Genomic DNA, 22,116 nt, shown 5'->3' on the forward strand with positions numbered 1-22,116 from the left:
CGCTTCCAACGAAATCTCCTGGGAACACAAATATTCGCTTCCAAAGAAATCATCCCAGAGCACAAAAAATTCGCTTACAACGAAATCACCCTAGAACACAAAAAATTCCCTTTCAACGAAATCACCTGAGAACACAAAAAATTCATGTCCAACGAAATTACCACCGAAGAGAAAATATTTGCTTCCATCGAAATAACCCCACAACACAAAAAATTCGCTTCCAACGATATCACGCTAGAACACAAAAAAGTTAGCTTTCAATGAAATCACCCCAGAGCACAAAAAATTCCCTTCCAACGAAATGACTCCAGAGCACATAAAACACGATTCCAACGAAATGACCCCCTACTTAAAAAATTTGTTGCCAACGAAAAACCAGAGAACATAAAAAATTCGCTTCCAACAAAATTACCACAGAACACAAAAAATTCGCTTGCAACGAAATTTTCTGAGAAAACAAATATTCGCTTCCAACGAAATCACCCCAGAACACAAAAAATTCCCTTCCAACGAAATGACTCCAGAGCACAGAAAACACGCTTCCAATGAAATTACCCCCTACTTAAAAAATTCGCTTCCATCAAAAAAACCGGAGAACACAAAAATACGCTTCCAACGAAATTACCCCAGAACACAAAAAAAGTCGCTTGCAATGAAATCTCCAGAGAACACAAATATTAGCTTCCAAAGAAATCACCCCAGAGCACAAAAATTTCGCTTCCAAAGAAATGACTCCAAAGCACAGAAAACATGCTTCCAGCGAAATGACCCCATATTTCAAAAATTTGCTTCCATCGAAATCACTTGAGAATACAAAAAATTAGCTTCCAACGAAATTACCCCAGAACAAAATAAATTCGCTTGCAACGAAATCTACTAAGAACACAGATATTCGTTCCAAAGAAATCATCCCCGAGCAAAAAAAAGTTCGCTTCCAACGAAATCACCCGAGAACACAAAAAATTCATGTCCAACGAAATCACCCTAGAACACAAAAAATTTCCTTTCAACGAAATCACACTAGAACACAAAAAATTCACTTCCAACGAAATCACCCCAAAGCACAAAAAATTCCCTTCCAACGATCTGACTCCAGAGCACAGAAAACAAGCTTCCAACGAAAAGTCCCCCTACTTCAAAAATTTGCTTCCATCGAAATGACCCCAGAACACAAAAAATTCGCTTCCAACAAAATTACACCAGAACACAAAAAATTTGCTTCCAACGAAATCACCCCAGAAAACAAAAAATTCGCTTCCAACGAAATGACTCCAGAGCATAGAAAACACACTTCCAACGAAATGACCCCTTGCTTCAAAAATTTGCTTCCATTGAAAAAACCGGAGAAAACAAAAAATTCGCTTCCAACGAAATCTTCTGAGAACACGAATATTCGCTTCCAACGAAATCACCCCAGAACACAAAAAATTCGCTTTTAAACGTAATGACTCCAGAGCACAGAAAAAACCCTCCCAAAGTAATGATCCCATACTTCAAAAATTTGCTTCCATTGAAATCACCCGGGAACACAAAAAATTTGCTTCCAACGAAATCACCCCAGAACACAAAAAATTAGTTTCCAACATAATGACTCCAGAACAGAAAAAAAACGGTTCCAACGAAATGACCCCATATTTCAAAAAATTGCTTCCATCGAAATCACCCGAAAACACAAAAAATTCGCTTCCAACGAAAATACCCCAGAACACAATAAATTCGCTTCAAACGATCTCTCCTGAGAACACAAATATTTGCTTCCAAAGAAATCATCCCAGAGCACAAAAAAATTTGCTTCCAACAAAATCACCCTGGAACACAAAAATTCCCTTTCAACAAAATCACCCGAGAACACAAAAAATTAGCTTCCAACGAAATCACAGCAGAACACAAAAAATTCGCTTCCAAACAAATGACTCTAGAGCACAGAAAACAGGCTTCCAACGAAATGACCCCAGAACACAAAAAATTCCCTTTCAACGAAATCACACGAGAACACAAAAAATTCACTTCCAACGAAATCACCCTAGAACACAAAAAATTCCCTTTCAACGAAATCACCCTAGAACACAAAAAATTCACGTTCGACGAAATCACCCGAGAACACAAAAAATTCATGTCCCACTAAATCACCCTAGAACACAAAAAATTCCCTTTCAACGAAATCACACTAGAACACAAAAAATTCGCTTCCAAAGAAATCACCCCAAAGCATAAAAAATTCCCTTAAAACGATATGACTCCAGAGCTCAGAAAACAAGCTTCCAACGAAATGTCCCCCTACTTCAAAAATTTGCTTCCTTCGAAATCACCCGAGAAAACAAAAAATTCGCTTCAAACGAAATTACCCAAGAACACAAAAAATTTGCTTACATCGAAATCACCACAGAGCACAAAAAATTCCCTTCCAACGAAATGACTCCAAAGCACAGAAAACACGATTCTAATGAAATCACCCCCTACTTCGAAAAAACCGGAGAACACAAAAAATTCACTTCCATCGAAGTCACCCCAGAACACAGAAAATTCTCTTCCAACGAAATCACCCTAGAACACAAAAAATTCCCTTTCAACGAAATCACCCGAGAACACAAAAAATTCGCTTCCAACGAAATCACCCCAGAGCACAAAAAATTCCCTTCCAAAGAAATGACTCCAGAGCACAGAAAACACGCTTCCAAAGAAATGACCCCAGAACACTAAAAATTCCCTTTCAACGGAATCACCCCAGAACACAAAAAATTCCCTTCCAACGAAATCACCCCAGAGCACAAAAAATTCGCTTGCAAAGAAATCTCCAGAGAACACAAATATTCATTTCCAATGAAACAACACAGAAGACAAAATATTTGCTTCCATTGAAATCACCCCAGAACACAAAAAATTTGCTTCAAAAGAAATTAGCCCTGAACACAAGAAATTCGCTTCCAACGAAATCACACCAAAGCACATAAATTAGCTTCCAACGAAATGTCCCCATACTTCGAAAATTTGCTTCCATCGAAATCACCTGAGAACACAAAATAATTCGCTTCCAACGAAATTACCCCAGAACACAAAACATTCGCTTCCAACGAAATCACCCCTGAACACAAAAAATTTCACTTCCAACGAGGTGACCCCCTACTTCAAAAATTTGCTTCCATCGAAAAAACCGGAGAACACAAAAAAATTCGCTTCCAACGAAAATACCCCAGAACACAAAAAATTTGCTTCCAATGAAATCAACTCAGAACACAAAAAAATTGCTTCCAAAGAAATGACTCCAGAGCAAAGAAAACACTCTTTCAACGAAATCACCCCATACTTCCAAAAAATTCCCTGTCAACGAAATTGCCCCAGAACACAAAAAATTCTCTTCCAAAAAACTCACCCCAGAACACAAAAAATTCGCGTCGAAAGAAATTACCCCAGAACAGAACAAATTCGCTTCCAAGGAAATCACCCCAGAACACAAAAAATTCGCTTCCAGCGAAATGACTCCAGAGCACAGAAAACATGCTTCCAACGAAATGACCCCCTACTTCAAAAATTTGCTTCCATCGAGAAAACCTGAGAACACAAAAAATACACTTCCAACGAAAATACCCTAGAACACAAAAAATTCGCCTCCACTGAAATCATCCCAGAACACAAAAAATTCGCTTCCAACGAAATCAACCCAGAACACAAAAAATTCGCTTCCAACAAAATCACCCTAGAACACAAAACATTCCCTTTCAAGGAAATCACCCGAGAACACAAAAAATTCGCTTCCAACGAAAGGACAACAAAGCACAGGAAACACGCTTTGAACGAAATGATACCATATTTCAAAAATTTGCTTCCATCGAAATCACCCCAGAAAACAAAAAATTCGCTTCCAACTAAATCACCACAGAGCACAAAAAATTTGCTTCCAACGAAATGACTCCAGAGCACAGAAAACACGCTTCCAACTAAATGACCCCAGACCACGAAAAATTCGCGGCCAACGAAATCACCCGAGAACAAAAAATATTCGCTTCCAACGTAATTACCCCAGAACACAAAAAATTCCCTTCCAACGAAATCACCCTTGAACACAAAAAATTCCCTTTAAACGAAATCACCCGAGAACACAAAAAGTTCGCTTCCAACGAAATCACCCCAGAGCACAAAAAATTCCCTTCTAACGAAAGGACTCCAGAGCACAGAAAACATGCTTCCAACGAAATGACCCCCTACTTCAAAAATTTGCTTCCATTGAAAAAACCGGAGAATACAAAAAATTCACTTCCATCGAAATCACCCCAGAACACAGAAAATTCTCTTCCAACGAATTGACCCCAGAACACAAAAAATTCCCTTTCAACGAAATCACCACAGAACACAAAAAATTTGTTTCCAACGAAATCACCCCAGAGCACAAATAATTCGCTTCCAACGAAATGAATCCAGAGCACAGAAAACACGCTTCGAACGAAATGACGCCAGAACACTAAAAATTCCCTTTCAACGAAATCACCCGAGAACACAAAAAATTCGATTCCAACGAAATTACCCCAGAACACAAAAAATTTGCTTCCAATGAAATCACCCCAGATCTCAAAAACTTCATTTCCAAAGAAATCACACCAGAACAGAGAAAAATTCGCTTCTAACAAAATGACTCCAAAGGACATAAAACCCGCTTCCAAGGATATTACCCCAGAAAACAAAAAATTCACTTCCAACTATATCACCCCAGAACACAAAAAATTCGCTTCCAACAATATCACCCCCAGAACACAAAAAATTCACTTCCAACGAAATCTCCTGAGAAAACAAATATTCGCTTCCAAAGTAATCACCCCAGACCAGAGAAAACACGCTTCCAACGAAATCACCCCAGACCACCAAAAATTCGCTTCCAACGAAATCACCCCAGAACACAAAAAATTCGCTTCCAAAGAAATGAATCCAGAGCACAGAAAACACGCTTCCAACAAAATGACGCCAGAACACTAAAAATTCCCTTTCAACATAATCACCCGAGAACACAAAAAATTGGCTTCCAAAGTAATTACCCCAGAAAACAAAAAATTCGCTTCCAAAGAAATCACCCCAGAGCACCAAAAATTCCCTTTCAATGAAGTAACTCCAGAGCACAGAAAACACGCTTCCAACGAAATGACCCCCTACTTCAAAAATTTGCTTTCATCGAAAAAACCGGAGAACACAAAAAATTCGCTTCCAACGAAATTACCCCAGAACACAAAAAAATTCGCTTGCAACTAAATCTTCTGAGAACACGAATATTCGCTTCCAACGAAATCACCCAAGAACACAAAAAATTCGCTTCCAACAAAATGACTCTAGAGCACAGAAAACACGCTTCCAACGAAATGATCCCATACTTCAAAAATTTGCTTCCATCGAAAACACCCGAGAACACAAAAAATTCGCTTCCAACGAAATTACCCCAGAACACAAAAAATTTGCTTTCAAGTAAATCACCAAAGAACACAAAAAATACGCTTCCAACGAAATCACCCGAGAACACAAAATATTCGCTTCCAACGCAATCGCCCCAGAGCACAAAAAATTAACTTCCAACGAAATGACTCCAGAGCACAGAAAACACGCTTCCAACAAAATGGCCCTCTACTTCAAAAATTTGCTTCCATCAAAATCACCCTAGACCACAAAAAATTTGCTTCCAACGAAATTACCCAAGAACACAAAAAATTCGCTTCCAAAGAAATATCCTGAGAACACAAATATTCGCTTCCAAAGTAATCATCCCCGAGCACAAAAAAAATCGCTTCCAACGAAATCACCCTGGAACACAAAAAATTCGCTTCCAACTTAATGACTCCAGAGCACAGAAAACAAGCTTCGAACAAAATGATACCATACTTCAAAAATTTGCTTCCATCGAAATCAACCGAGAACACAAAAAATTTGCTTCCAACGAAATGACTCCTGAGCACAGAAAACACGCTACCAAAGAAATGACCCCAGAACACAAAAAACTCGCTTCCATCAAATCACCCTAGAACACAAAAAGTTTGTTTCCAAAGAAATCACACCAGACCAAAAAAATTCGCTACCAACGAAATCACCCCAGATCACAAAAACTTCATTTCCAACGAAATCACACCAGAACAGAGAAAAATTCGCTTTGAACGAAATGACTCCAAAGGACATAAAACCCGCTTCCAACGAAATTACCCCAGATGACAAAAAATTCCCTTCCAATGAAATCACCCCAGAACACACACACAAAAAAAATTCGCTTCCAATGAAATTACCCCAGAACACAAAACATTCTCTTACAACGAAAACATTCCAGAGCAAAAAAAAATGTGTTTCCAACAAAATCACACGAGAACAGAGAAAAATTCGCTTCCAATGAAATGACTACAAAGGACATAAAACCCTCTTCCAACAAAATTACCCCAGAACACCAAAAATTCGCTCTCACTGAAATCTCCCCAGAAAACACAAAAATCGCTTCGATCGAAATCAACCCAGAATACAAAATATTCGCTTCCATCAAAATGACTCCAGAGCACAGGAAACACGCTTCCAAATAAATCACCCCATACTTCAAAAAATTCGCTAACAACGATATCATCCCAGACCACAAAAAATTCGCTTCCATCGAAATCACCTGAGAACACAAAAAATTCATTTCCAACGAAATCACCCCAGAGCACAGAAAACACGCTTCCAACGAAATCACCCATTACTTCAAAAAATTCGCTAACAATGAAATAAACCCAGACCACAAAAAATTGCTTCCAACGAAATTACCCCAGAAAACAAAAAATTCACTTCCATCGAAATCACCAGAGGAACACAAAATATTCGCTTCCAACAAAATCACCCCAGAGCACAAAAAATTCGTTTTCAACGAAAACACCCTAGAACACAAAAAATTTGCTTCCAACGAAATCAACCGAGAATGCAAAAAATTTGCTTCCAAACAAATTACCCCAGAACACAAAAATTTGCTTCCAACGAAATCACCACAGAGGACAAAAAATTCGTTTCCAAAGAAATCACACCAGAACACAAAAAATTCTCTTCCAACGAAATCACCCCAGATCACAAAAACTTCATTTCCAAAGAAATCACACCAGAAAAGAGAAAAATTTGCTTCTAACGAAATGACTCCAAAGGACATAACACCTCTTCCAGAGATATTACCCCGGAACACAAAAAATTCGCTTCCAACGAAATCACCCCACAACACAAAAAAAATTCGCTTCGATCGAAATAAACCCAGAACAAAAAAGTTCGCTTCCAAAAAAATTACCCCGATCACAAAAACATCATTTCCAACAAAATCAACAAAGATCACAAAAAATTTGCTTCCATCGAAATCACCCGAGATCACAAAAAATTAGCTTACAAAGAAATCACCGGAGAACACAAAAAATTAGCTTCCAATGAAATTACCCAAGAACGCAAAAAATTCGTTTCAAAGGAAATCACCCCAGAGCACAAAAAAATCGTTTCCAACGAAATCACCGCAGATCACAAAAACTTCATTTCCAACGAAATCACACCAAAACAGAGAAAAATTCGCTTCTAACGAAATTACTCCAAAGGACATAAAACCTGCTTCCTAAGAAATTACGCCAGAACACCAAAAATTTGAATCCACTGAAATCATCCCAGAACACAAAAAATTCGCTTCCAACGAAATCAACCCAAAACAAAAAAATTCGCTTCCATCGAAATAACCAGAGAACACAAAAAATTCGCTTCCAACGAAACCACCCCAGAGCAGAAAAAAATCGCTTCCAACAAAATTACCCCAGAACAGATGAAATTTGCTTCCAATGATATCATCCCAGAGGACAAGAAATTCTTTCCAAAGAAATCACACCAGAACACAAAAAATTCGCTTCCAACCAAATCAACCCAGATCTCAAAAACTTCATTTCCAAAGAAATCAAACCAAAACAGAGAATAATTCGCTTCTAACAAAATGACTCCAAAGGACATAAAACCTGCTTCCAAGGATATTACCCCAGAACACAAAAAATTCTCTTCCAACGAAATCTCCGGAGAACACAAATATTCGCTTCCAAAGTAATCACTCCAGACCACAGAAAACACGCTTCCAACGAAATCACCCCAGACCACCAAAAATTCGCTTCCAACGAAATCACCCCAGAACACAAAAAATTCGCTTCCAACGAAATTGCCCCAGAACACAAAAAATTTCCTTCCAACGAAATCACCCCAGAACAGAAAAATTTCGCTTCCAACGAAATGACTCCAGAGCACAGAAAACACACTTCCAACGAAATGACCCCCTGCTTCAAAAATTTGCTTCATTGGAAAAAACCGGAGAAAACAAAAAATTCCCTTCAAAGGAAATTACCCCAGAACACAAAAAAATTCGCTTGCAACGAAATCTTCTGAGAACACGAATATTCGCTTCCAACGAAATCACCCCAGAACACAAAAAATTCGCTTTCAACGCAATGACTCCAGAGCACAGAAAACACACTCCCAACGAAATGATCCCAATCTTCAAAAATTTGCTTCCATCGAAATCACCCGAGAACACACAAAATTCGCTTCCAACGAAATTACGCCAGAACATGAAATATTCGCTTGCAACGAAATGTTCTGAAAGCACATACATTCGCTTCCAACGAAATCACCCCAGAACACAAAAAATTCGCTTCCAACATAATGACTCGAGAGCAGAGAAAACAAGCCTCCAACGAAATGACCCCATATTTCAAAAATTTGGTTCCATTGAAATCACCCGAGAACACAAAAAATTCGCTTTCAACGAAATTACCCCAGAACACAAATATTCGCTTCCAACGAAATCTCCTGAGAACACAAATATTCCCTTCGAAAGAAATCATCCCAAAGCACAAAAAAATTCGCTTCCAACGAAAAAACCCTAGAACACAAATAATTCCCTTTCAAAGAAATCACCCGAGAACACAAAAAATTCGCTTCCAACGAAATCAACCCAGAGCACAAAAAATTCGCTTCCAAAGAAATGACTCCAGAGCACCGAAAACATGCTTCCAACGAAATGACCTCCTACTTCAAAAATTTACTTCCATCGAAAAAACCGGAGAACAGAAAAATTCGATTGCAACGAAATCTTCTGAGAACACAAATATTCGCTTCCAACAAAATCTCCCCAGAACACAAAAAATTCGCTTCCAACGAAATGACTCCAGAGCACAGAAAACACGCTTCCAATGAAATGACTCCAGAACACAAAAAATTTGCTTTCAACGAAATCACCCTAGAACATAAAAAATTCGCTTCCATCAAAATCACCATAGAAGACAAAAAATTCGCTTCCAACCAAATCACTCCAGAGCACAAAAAATTTGCTTCCAACGAAATCACCCTAGAACATAAAAATTCCATTTCAATGAAATTACCCCAGAACACAAAAAATTCGCTTGCAATGAAATCTCCTGAGAACACAAATATTCGCTTCCAAATAAAACATCACAGAGCAAAAAAAATTCGCTTCCAACGAAATCAACCCAGAACACGAAATATTCCCTTTCAACGAAATCACCCCAGAACAGAAAAAAATTCGCTTCCAACGAAATCACCCCAGAGCACAAAAAATTCGCTTCCAACGAAATCAACCCAGAGCACAAAAAATTCACGTCCAACGAAATGTCTGCAGAGCTCCGAAAACATGCTTCCAACAAAATGACCTCCTACTTCAAAAATTTACTTCCATCGAAAAAACCGGAGAACAGAAAAAATTCGCTTGCAACGAAATCTTCTGAGAACACAAATATTCGCTTCCAACGAAATCTCCCCAGAACACAAAATATTCGCTTCCAACGAAATCACCGCAGAACACAAAAAATTCGCTTCCAACGAAATGACCTCCTACTTCAAAAATTTACTTCCATCGAAAAAACCGGAGAACTGAAAAAATTCGTTTGCTACGAAATCTTCTGAGAACACAAATATTCGCTTCCAATGAAATCTCCCCAGAACACAAAATATTCGCTTCCAACGAAATCAACCCAGAACACAAAAAATTTGCTTCCAACGAAATGACCCCAGAACACAAAAAATTCCCTTTCAAGGAAATCACCTGAGAACACAAAAAATTCACTTCCAACGAAATCACCCCAGAGGACAAAAAATTCGCTTCCAACGAAATGACTCCAGAGCACAGAAAACACGCTTCCAACGAAATGACCCCTTCCTTCAAAAATTTGCTTCCATCAAACAAACCGGAGAACACAAAAAATTCATTTCCAAAGAAATGACCCCAGAACACAAAAAAATTTGCTTCCAACAAAATCTTCTGAGAACACAAATACTCACTTCTAAAGAAATCAGCCCAGAGCACAAAAAAATTCGCTTCCAACAAAATAACCCTAGAACATAAAAAATTTCCTTTCAAAGTAATCACCCGGGAACACAAAAAATTCAAGTCCAACGAAATTACCACAGAACACAAGAAATTCGCTTCCAACGAAATTACCCTAGAACACAAAAATTTCGCTTCCAACAAAATCACCCCAAACCACAAAACATTCTCTTCCAACGAAATGACTCCAGAGCACAGAAAACACGCTTCCAAGGAAATTATCCCATAATTCAAAAATTGGCTTCCATCAAAATCACCCGAGAACACAAAAAATTCACTTCCAACGAAATGATCGCAGAACACAGAAAATGCGCTACCAACGAAAGCACCCCAGAGAACAAAATATTCGCTTCCAATGAAATGACTCCAGAGCACAGAAATCACGCTTCCAAAAAAATGACTCCCTACTTCAAAAATTTGCTTCCATCGAAAAATCCTGAGAGCACAAAAATTTCTATTCCATCGAAATTACCCCAGAACACAAAAAATTCGCTTCCAACGAAATCTCCTGAGAACACTAATATTCGCTTCCAAAGAAAACATACCAGAGTACAAAAAATTCGCTTCCAACAAAATAACCCCAGAACACCAAAATTTCCCTTTCAACGAAATCACCCCAGAACACAAAAAATTCGCTTCCAACGAAATCAACCCAGAGCACAAAAAATTCGCTTCCAACGAAATGACTCCAGAGCTCCGAAAAAATGCTTCCAACGAAATGACCTCCTACTTCAAAAATTTACTTCCATCGAAAAAACCGGAGAACAGAAAAAATTCGGTGCAACAAAATCTTCTGAGAACACAAATATTCGCTTCCAACGAAATCTCCCCAGAACACAAAATATTCGCTTCAAACGAAATGACTCCAGAGCACAGAAAACACGCTTCGAACGAAATGATACCATACTTCAAAAATTTGTTTCCGTTGAAATCACCCGAGAACACAAAAAATTCGCTTCCAAAGAAATGACTCCAGAGCACAGAAAGCTCGCTTCGAACGTAATGACCCCTTACTTCAAAAATTTGCTTCCATTGAAGAAACCGGAGAACACAAAAAATTCTCTTCCAACGATATTACCCCAGAAGAGAAAAAATTCTTTTCTAACGAAATCTCCTGAGAACAAAAATATTCGCTTCCAAAGATATCATCCCAGATCACAAAAAATTCGCTTCCAACGAAATCACCCCAGAACACCAAAAATTCCCTTTCAACGAAATCACCCCAGAACACAAAAAATTCGCTTCCAACGAAATCAACCCAGAGCACAAAATATTCGCTTCCAACGAAATGACTCCAGAGCTCCGAAAACATGCTTCCAACGAAATGACCTCCTACTTCAAAAATTTACTTCCATCGAAAAAACCGGAGAACAGAAAAAATTCGCTTGCAACGAAATCTTATGAGAACACAAATATTCGCTTCCAACGAAATCTCCCCAGAACACGAAAGATTCGCTTCCAAGGAAATCACTCCAAAGCACAGAAAACACGCTTCCAACAAAATGACCGCCTCCTTCAAAATTTGCTTCCATCAAACAAACCGGAGAACACAAAAAATTCATTTCCAAAGAAATGAACCCAGAACACAAAAAAATCCGCTTCCAACGAAATCTTTTGAGAACACAAATATTCACTTCTAAAGAAATCATCCCAGAGCACAAAAAAATTCATTTCCAAGAAAATCACCCTAGAACATAAAAACTTTCCTTTCAAAGAAATCACCCGAGAGCACAAAAAAATTCACGTACAACGAAATTACCCCAGAACACAAGAAATTCGCTTCCAACGAAATTACCCTAGAACACAAAAATTATGCTTCCAACAAAATCACCCCAGACCACAAAAAATTCTCTTCCAACGAAATGACTCCAGAGCACAGAAAACATGCTTCCAAGGAAATGATCCCATACTTCAAAAATTGGCTTCCATCGAAATCACCCGAGAACACAAAAAATTCACTTCCAACGAAAGTACAGCAGAACACAGAAAATTCGCTTCCAAAGAAATCACTCCAGAGGACAAAAAATTTGCTTCTAACGAAATGACTCCAGAGCACAGAAAACATGGTTCCAACGAAATGACCCCCTCCTTCAAAAATTTGCGTCCATCAAACAAACCAGAGAACACAAAAAATTCATTTCCAAAGAAATGTCCCCAGAACACAAAAAAATTCGCTTCCAACGAAATCTTCTGAGAACACAAATATTCACTTCTAAAGAAATCATCCCAGAGCACAAAAAATTCGCTTCCGACAAAATCACCCTAGAACACAAAAAATTCTCTTTCAACGAAATCACCTGAGAATACAAAAAATTCGCTTCCAACATAATCAACCCAGAGCACAAAAAACACAATACCAACGAAATGATCCCATACTTCAAAAATTTCCTACAATCGAAATCACCCCAGAACACAAAAAATTCGCTTCCAACGAAGTTACCCCAGAACACAAAAAATTTGCTTTCAACGAAATGACTCCAGAGCACAAAAACACGCTTCCAAGGCAATGACCCCCTATTTCAAAAATTTGCTTCCATCGAAATAACGGGGAACACAAAAAATTCTCTTCAAACAAGATTACTGCAGAAGACAAAAAATTCTTTTCCAACAAAATCTCCTGAGAACACAAATATTCGTTTCCAAACATATCATTACAGAGTAGAAAAGAATCGCTTCCATCAAAATCACCCTAGAACACAAAAATTCCCTTTCAACAAAATCCCCCGAGAACACAAAAAATTTCCTTCCAACGAAATCATCTCAGAGCACAAAAATTCGCTTCCAAAGATATGACTCCAGAGCACAGAAAGCACGCTTCCAATGAAATGACCCCTGAACACAAAAAATTCGCCTCCAATGAAATCACCCTAAAACATAAAAAATTCGCTTCCATCGAAATCACCACAGAACACAAAAAATTCGCTTCCAACGAAATCTCCTGAGAACACAAATATTCGCTTCCAAAGAAATCATCCCAGAGCCCAAAAAATTAGCTTCCAACGAAATCATCCTAGTACACAAAAATTCCCTTTCAACGAAATCACCCCAGAACACAAAAAATTCGCTTCCAACGAAATTACCCCAGAACACAAAAAATTCGATTCCAATGAAATTACCCCAGAACACAAAAAATTCGATTCCAACAAAATCACCCTAGAAAACAAAAAATTCCCTTTCAACGAAATCACCTGGTAACACAAATATTCACGTGCAACGAAATTACCGCAGAACAGAAAAAAATTTGCTTCCATCGAAATCACTCCAGAGCATAAAATATTCGCTTCCAACGCAATCACGCTAGAACACAAAAAATTAGCTGTAAACGAAATCACCCTAGAACACAAAAATTCCCTTTCAACAAAATCCCCCGAGAACACAAAAAATTTCCTTCCAACGAAATCACCCCAGAGCACAAAAATTCGCTTCCAAAGATATGACTCCAGAGCACAGAAAGCACGCTTCCAATGAAATGACCCCTGAAAACAAAAAATTTGCCTCCAACGAAATCACCCCAGAGCACAAAAAATTCGCTTCGAACGAAACCACCCCAGAGCACAAAAATTCGCTTCCAAAGATATGACTCCAGAGCACAGAAAGCACGCTTCCAATGAAATGACCCCTGAACACAAAAAATTCGCCTCCAATGAAATCACCCCAGAGCAAAAAAATTCGATTCGAACGAAACCACCACAGAGCACAAAAAATTCGCTTCCAACGAAATGACTCCAGAGCACAGAAAACACGCTTCCAATAAAAAGACCCACTTCTTCAAAAATTTGCTTCCATTGAAAAAACAGGAGAACACAAAAAATTCTCTTCCAAAGATATTACCCCTGAAGACAAAAAATACTTTTCCTGCGAAATCTCCTGAGAACACAAATATACGTTTCCAAAGATATCATCACAGAGTAGAAAAGAATCGCTTCCAACAAAATTACCCTAGAACACAAAATTGCCTTTCAACAAAATCCCCCGAGAACACAAAAAATATTCCTCCAACGAAATCACCCAGAACACAAAAAATTTGCTTCCAACAAAATTACCCCAGAACACAAAAAATTCGATTCCAGCCAAATCACCGCAGAACACAAAAAATTCACTTCGAACGGAATGAGACCAGAGCACAGAAAACACGCGTCCAACGAAATGACCCTCTACTTCAAAAATTTGCTTCCATCGAAAAGACCGGAGAACACAAAAAATTCTCTTCCAACGATATTACCCCAGAAGACAAAAAATTCTTTTACAACGAAATCTCCTGAGAACACAAATATTCGCTTTAAAAGATATCATCCCAGAGTGCAAAAAATTCGCTTCCAACGAAATCACCCTAGAACACAAAAATTCCCTTTAAAGGAAATCACCCGAGAACACAAAAAATTCGCTTCCAACGAAATCTCCCCAGAACACAAAAAATTCGCTTCCAAAGAAATCAACCCAGAACACAAAAAATTCGCTTGCAACGAAATCTCCGGAGAACACAAAAATTCGCTTCCAACGACATCACCCCGGAGCACAAAAAATTGGCTTCCAAAGAAATGACTCCAGAGCATAGAAAACACGCTTCCAACGAAATGACCCCCTACTTCAAAAATTTGCTACCATCGAAAAGACCGGAGAACACTTAAAAATTCTCTTCCAACGATATTACCCCAGGAGACAAAAAATCCTTTTCCTACGAATTCTCTTGAGAAAACAAATATTCGTTTCAAAATTATCATCCCAGAGCAAAAAATTTGCTTCCAACGAAATCACCCTAGAACACAAAAATTCCCTTTCAATGAAATCACCCGAGAACACAAAAAATTCGCTTCCAACGAAATCAACCCAGAACAAAAAAAATTGTCTTCCAAAGAAATGACTCCAGAGCATAGAAAACACGCTTCCAACGAAATGACCCCATACTTCAAAAATTTGCTACCATCGAAATCACCCCAGAACACAAAAAATTCGCTTCCAATGAAATTACCACAGAACACAAAAAATTCGTTTCCAACGAAATCAGCCCAGAACACAAAAAATTTGCTTGCAAAGAAATCTCCTGAGAACACAAATATTCGCTTTCAACGAAATCACCCGAGAACATAAAATTTCACTTCCAACGAAATAACTCCAGAGCACAGAAAACACGCTTCCAACGAAATGACCCCCTTCTTCAAAAATTTGCTTCCATCGAAAAGACCGGATAACACAAAAAATTCTCTTCCAATGATATTACCCCTGAAGACAATAAATTCTTTTCTAACGAAATCTCCTGAGAACACAAATATTCGCTTCCAAATATATCATCCCAGAGCACAAAAAATTTGCTTCCAACAAAATCACCCTAGAACACAAAAAATTCGCTTGCAACGAAATCTCCTGAGAACACAAATATTGGCTTCCATCGAAATCACCCGAAAACACAAAAAATTCACGTCCAACGAAATGACTCCAGAGCACAGAAAGCACGCTTCCAATGAAATGACCCCAGAACACAAAAAATTTGCTTCCAATGAAATCTCCTCATAACACAAATATTCGCTTCCAAAGAAATCATCCCAGAGCACAAAAAATTCGCTACCAACAAAATCACCCTTGAACACAAAAAAATCCCGTTCAAGGAAATCACCCGAGAACAGAAAAAATTCATGTCCAACGAAATTACCACAGAACAGAAAAAATTTGCTTCCATCGAAATCACCCCAAACACAAAAAATTCAATTCCAACGCAATCACACTAAAACACAAAAAATTAATTTTAAACGAAATCACCTGAGAACACAAAAAATTCGCTTCCAACGGAATCACCACAGAGCACAAAATATTCGCTTCCAATGAAATGACTCCATAGCACAGAAAACACGCTTCTAATGAAAGGACCCCAGAACACAAAAAATTCGCTTCCAACGAAATCACCCTAGAACACAAAAAATTCACTTCCCACGATATTACCCCAGAACACAAAAAAATTCGCTTGCAAAGAAATCTTCTGAGAACACATATATTCGCTTCCAACCAAATCACCCCAGAACACAAAAAATTCGCTTCCAAATAAATGACTACAGAGCACAGAAAACACGCTTCCAACGAAATGACCCTCTACTTCAAAAATTTGCTTCCATTGAAAAGACCGGAAAACACAAAAATTCTCTTCCAACGATATTACCCCAGAAGACAAAAAATTCTTTTCCAACGTAATCTCCTAGGAACACAAACATTTGATTACAAAGATATCATCCTAGAGCACAGAAAACACGCTTCCAACGAAATGACCCCCTACTTAAAAAATTTGTTTCCATCGAGATCACCTGAGAACACAAAAAATTCTCTCTCAACGAAATTACCCCTGAACACAAAAAATTCGCTTGCAACGAAATCTTCTGAGAACACAATAATTGGCTTCCAACGAAATCACCCCAGAGCACAAAAATTGGCTTCCAACGAAATGATTCCAGAGCACAGAAAACCTGCATCCAACGAAATGATTGCACACTTCAAAAATTTCCTTCCATCAAAATCACGTGAGAATACAAAAAATTCGCTTCCAACGAAATTACCCCCGAAGACAAAAATTTCTTTTCCAACGAAATCTCCTGAGAACACAAATATTCGCTTCCAAAGATATCATCCCAGAGCACAAAAAATTCCCTTCCAACGAAATCACCCAAAAACACAAAAATTCCCTTTCAACGAAATCACCCGAGAACACAAAAAATTCGCTTCCAACAAAATCACCCCAGAACACAAAAAATTCGCTTGCAATGAAATCTCCTGAGAACACAAATATTCGCTTCCAACGAAATCACCCCAGACCACAAAAAATTCGCTTACTGCGAAATGACTCCAGAGCACAGAAAACACAGTTCCAACGAAATGACCCCCTAGTTCAAAAATTTGCTTCCATTGAAAAATCCTGAGAACACAAAAAATTCTCTTCCAATAATATTACCCCAGAAGACAAAAAATTCTTTTCCAAAGAAATCTACTGAGAATGCAAATATTCCATTTCAATGAAATCACCCGAGAACACGAAAAATTCGCTTCCAAAGAAATTACTCCAGAACACAAAAATTCCCTTTCAACGAAATCACCCGAGAACACAAAAAATTCGCTTCCAACGAAATCACCCCAGAGCACAAAAAATTTGCTAACAACGAAATGACTCCAGAGCACATAAAACATGCTTCCAATGAAATGACCCCCTACTTCAAAAATTTGCTTCCATCGAAAAAACCGGAGAACACAAAAAATTCTCTTCCAAGGACATTACCCCAGAAGAGAAAAAATTCTTTTCCAATGAAATCTCCTGAGAACACATATATTCGCTTCCAACGATATCATCCTAGAGCACAAAATACTCGTTTCCAACGAAATGAATACAGGTCACAGAAAACAAGCTTCCAACGAAATGACCCCCTATTCAAAAATTTATTTGAATCGAAATCGCCTGAGAACACAAAAAATTCGCTTCCAACGAAATTACCCAAAAATTCAAAAAATTCGCTTCCAACGAAATCACCACAGAGCACAAAAATTGCTTCCAACGAAATGACTCCAGAGCACAGAAAACACGCTTCCAACGAAATCACCCAAGAACACAGAAAATTCGCTTCTATTGAAATCACCACAGAAGATAAAAAATTCGCTTCCAAACAAATCACCCCAGAGCACAAAAAATTCGCTTCCAACAGAATCACCCTAGAACATAAAAAATTTGCTTTCAACGAAATCAGCCAAGAACACAACAAATTCACTTCGAAAGAAATTACCCCAGAACACAAAAAATTCGCTTGCAACTAAATCACCCTAGACCATAAAAAACTCGCTTCAAACGAAATCACCCGAGAACACAAAAAATTCGCTTCCAACGAAATCACCCAAAACACAAAAATTTCGCTTCCAATGAAATGACTCCAAAGCACAGAAAACACGCCTCCAACGAAATTATCCCATACTTCAAAAAATTGCTTCCATCGAAATCACCCAAGAACACAAAAAATTCGCTTCCAACGAAATCACCCTAGAACACAAAAATTCCCTTTCAACGCAATCACCCAAGAACACAAAAAATTCGCTTCCAACGAGATCACCACACAGCACAAAAAATTTGCTTCCAACGAAATGACTCCAGAGTACAGAAAACATGCTTCCAACGAAATGACTCCCTACTTCAAAAATTTGCTTCCATCGAGAAGACTGGAGTACACAAAAAATTCTCTTCCAACGATATTACCCCAGAAGACAAAAAATTCTTTTCCAAAGAAATCTCCTGATAACACAAATACTTGCTTCCAAAAATATCATCCCAGCGCACAAAAACTTCGCTTCCAAAGAAATCACCCCAGAACACAAAAATTCCCTTTCAACGAAATCAAGCAAGAACACAAAAAATTCGTTTCCAATGAAATCACCCTAGAATACAAAAATTCCCTTTCAATGAAATCACCTGAGAACACAAAAAATTCGCTTCCATAGAAATGACTCCAGAGCACAGAAAACACGCTTCCAACTAAATGATCCCACACTTCAAAAATTTCCTTCCATCAAAGTCACCTGAGAATACAAAAAATTCGCTTCCAACGCAATTACCCCCAAAGACAAAAATTTCTTTTCCAACGAAATCTCCTGAGAACACAAATATTCGCTTCCAAAGATATCATCCCAGAGCACAAAAAATTCCCTTCCAACGAAATCACCCAAGAACACAAAAATTCCCTTTCAACGAAATCACCCGAGAACACAAAAAATTCGCTTCCAACAAAATCACCCCAGAACACAAAAAATTCGCTTGCAATGAAATCTCCTGAAAACAAAAATATTCGCTTCGAACGAAATCACCCCAGACCACAAAAAATTCGCTTACAACGAAATGACTCCAGAGCACAGAAAACACAGTTCCAACGAAATGACCCCCTAGCTCAAAAATTTGCTTCCATTGAAAAATCCTGAGAACACAAAAAATTCTCTTCCAATGATATTACCCCAGAAGACAAAAAATTCTTTTCCAATGAAATCTCCTGAGAATGCAAATATTCCATTTCAACGAAATCACCCGAGAACACAAATAATTCGCTTCCAACGAAATTACTCCAGAACACAAAAATTCCCTTTCAACGAAATCAACCAAGAACACAAAAAATTTGCTTCCAACGAAATCACCCCAGAGCACAAAAAATTCGCTAACAACGAAATGACTCCTGAGCACATAAAACATGCTTCCAATGAAATGACCCCCTACTTCAAAAATTTGCTTCCATCGAAAAAACCGGAAAACACAAAAAATTCTCTTCCAAGGACATTACCCCAGAAGACAAAAAATTCTTTTCCAACGAAATCTCCTGAGAACACAAATATTCGCTTCCAAAGATATCATCCCAGAGCACAAAAAATTCGCTCCCAACGAAATCACCGTAGAACAAAAAAATTCCCTTTCAACGATATCACCCGAGAACACAAAAAATTTGCTTCCGACGAAATGAATCCAGGGCACAGAAAAAAAGGTTCCAACGAAATGACCCCCTATTCAAAAATTCGTTTCCATCGAAATCCCCCGAGAACACAAAAAATTCGCTTCCAAAGAAATTACCCCAGAAGACAAAAATTTCTTTTCCATCGAAATCTCCTGAGAACACAAATATTCGCTTCCAACGAAATTACCCCAGAGCACAAAAAATTCGCTTCCAACGAAATGACTCCAGAGGACAGAAAACACGCTTCCAACGAAATCACCCGAGAACACAGAAAATTCGCTTCTATTGAAATCACCACAGAAGACAAAAAATTCGCTTCCAAACTAATCACCCCAGAGCGCAAAAAATTCGCTTCCAACGAAATCACCCTAGAACATAAAAAATTTGTTTTCTACGAAATCACCCGAGAACACAATTAATTCGCTTCCTACGAAATTACACCAGAACACAAAAAATTCGCTTGCAACGAAATCACCCTAGAACATAAAAAACTAGCTTCAAACGAAATCACCCGAAAACAGAAAAATTTCGCTTCCAACAAACTCACCCAAAACACAAAAAATTTTCTTCCAATGAAATGACTCCAAAGCACAGAAAAGACACCTCCAACGAAATGATCCCATACTTCAAAAATTTGCTTCCATCGAAATCACCCAAGAACACAAAAAATTCGCTTCCAACGAAATTACCCCAGAAGACAAAAATTTCTTTTCCAATGAAATCTCCTGAGAACACAAATATTCGCATCCAACGAAATCACCCTAGAGCACAAAAAACTCGTTTCCAACGAAATGAATCCAGGGCAGAGAAAACAATCTTCTAACGAAATGACCACATATTCAAAAATTTGTTTCCATCGAAATCACCTGAGAACACAAAAAATTCGCTTCCAACGAAATTAACCAAGAATTCAAAAAATTCTCTTCCAAAGAAATCACCCTAGAACACAAAAATTCCATTTCAAAGAAATCACCCGAGAACACAAAAAATTCGCTTTCAATGAAATCACCCCAGAGCACAAAAAATTCGTTTCCAACGAAATGACTCCAGAGCACAGAAAACCTGCTTCCAATGAAATGATCCCATACTTCAAAAATTTGCTTCCATCAAAATCACCCGAGAATACAAAAAAATTCGCTTCCAACGAAATTACACCCAAAGACAAAAATTTCTTTTCCAACGAAATCTCCTGAGAACACAAATATTCGCATCCAAAGATATCATACCAAAGCACAGAAAATTCCCTTCCAATGAAATCACCCGAGAACACAAAAATTCCCTTTCAACGAAATCACCCGAGAACACAAAAAATTCGCTTCCAACGAAATCACACCAGAATACAAAAAATTCGCTTCTAACGAAATGACTCCAGAGCACAGAAAACACGCTTCCAACGAAATGACCCTATACTTCAAAAATTTGCTTCAATCGAAAAAACTGGAGAACACAATAAATTCTCTTCCAACGATATTACCCCAGAAGACAAGAAATTCTTTTCCAATGAAATCTCCTTAGAACAAAAACTTCGTTTCCAAAGATATCATCCCAGAACACAAAAAATTCGCCTCCAACCAAATCACCCCAGAACACAAAAATTCCCTTTCAACGAAATCATGCAAGAACACAAAAAATACGCTTTCAACGAAATTACCCCAGAACACAATAAAATCGCTTGCAACGAAATCTCCTGAGAACACAAATATTGGCTTCCAAAGATATCATCCCAGAACACAAAAAATTCGCTTGCAACGAAATCTCCTGAGAACACAAATATTCGCTTCCAACGAAATCAACCCAGAGCACAAAAAAATTCGCTTCCAAAGAAATGACCCCCTACTTCAAAAATTTCCTTCCATCGAAAAAAACGGAGAACACAAAAAATTCTCTTCCAACAATATTGCCCTAGAAGACAAAAAATTTTTTCCAACGAAATCTCCTGAGAACACATATATTCGCTCCCAACGATATCATCCCAGAGCACAAAAAATTCGATTCCAAAGATATCACCCTAGAACAAAAAAATTCCCTTTCAAAGAAATCTCCTGAGAAAAACAAATATTCGCTTCCAACGAAATCACCTCAGAGCACAGAAAATATGCTTCCAACGAAATGACCCCCTACTTCAAAAATTTGCTTCCATCGAAAAAACCGGAGAACTCAAAAAATTCTCTTCCAACGATATTACCCAAGAAGACAAAAATACATTTCCCACGAAATCTCCTGAGAACACAAATATTCACTTCCAAAGATATCATCCCAGAGCACAAAAAATTCCCTTCCAACGAAATAACCATAAAACACAAAAATTCCCTTTCAAAGAAATCACCC

Source organism: Meriones unguiculatus, chromosome 5 (assembly GCF_030254825.1).
Source record: "Meriones unguiculatus strain TT.TT164.6M chromosome 5, Bangor_MerUng_6.1, whole genome shotgun sequence".
Taxonomy (NCBI): domain Eukaryota; kingdom Metazoa; phylum Chordata; class Mammalia; order Rodentia; family Muridae; genus Meriones; species Meriones unguiculatus.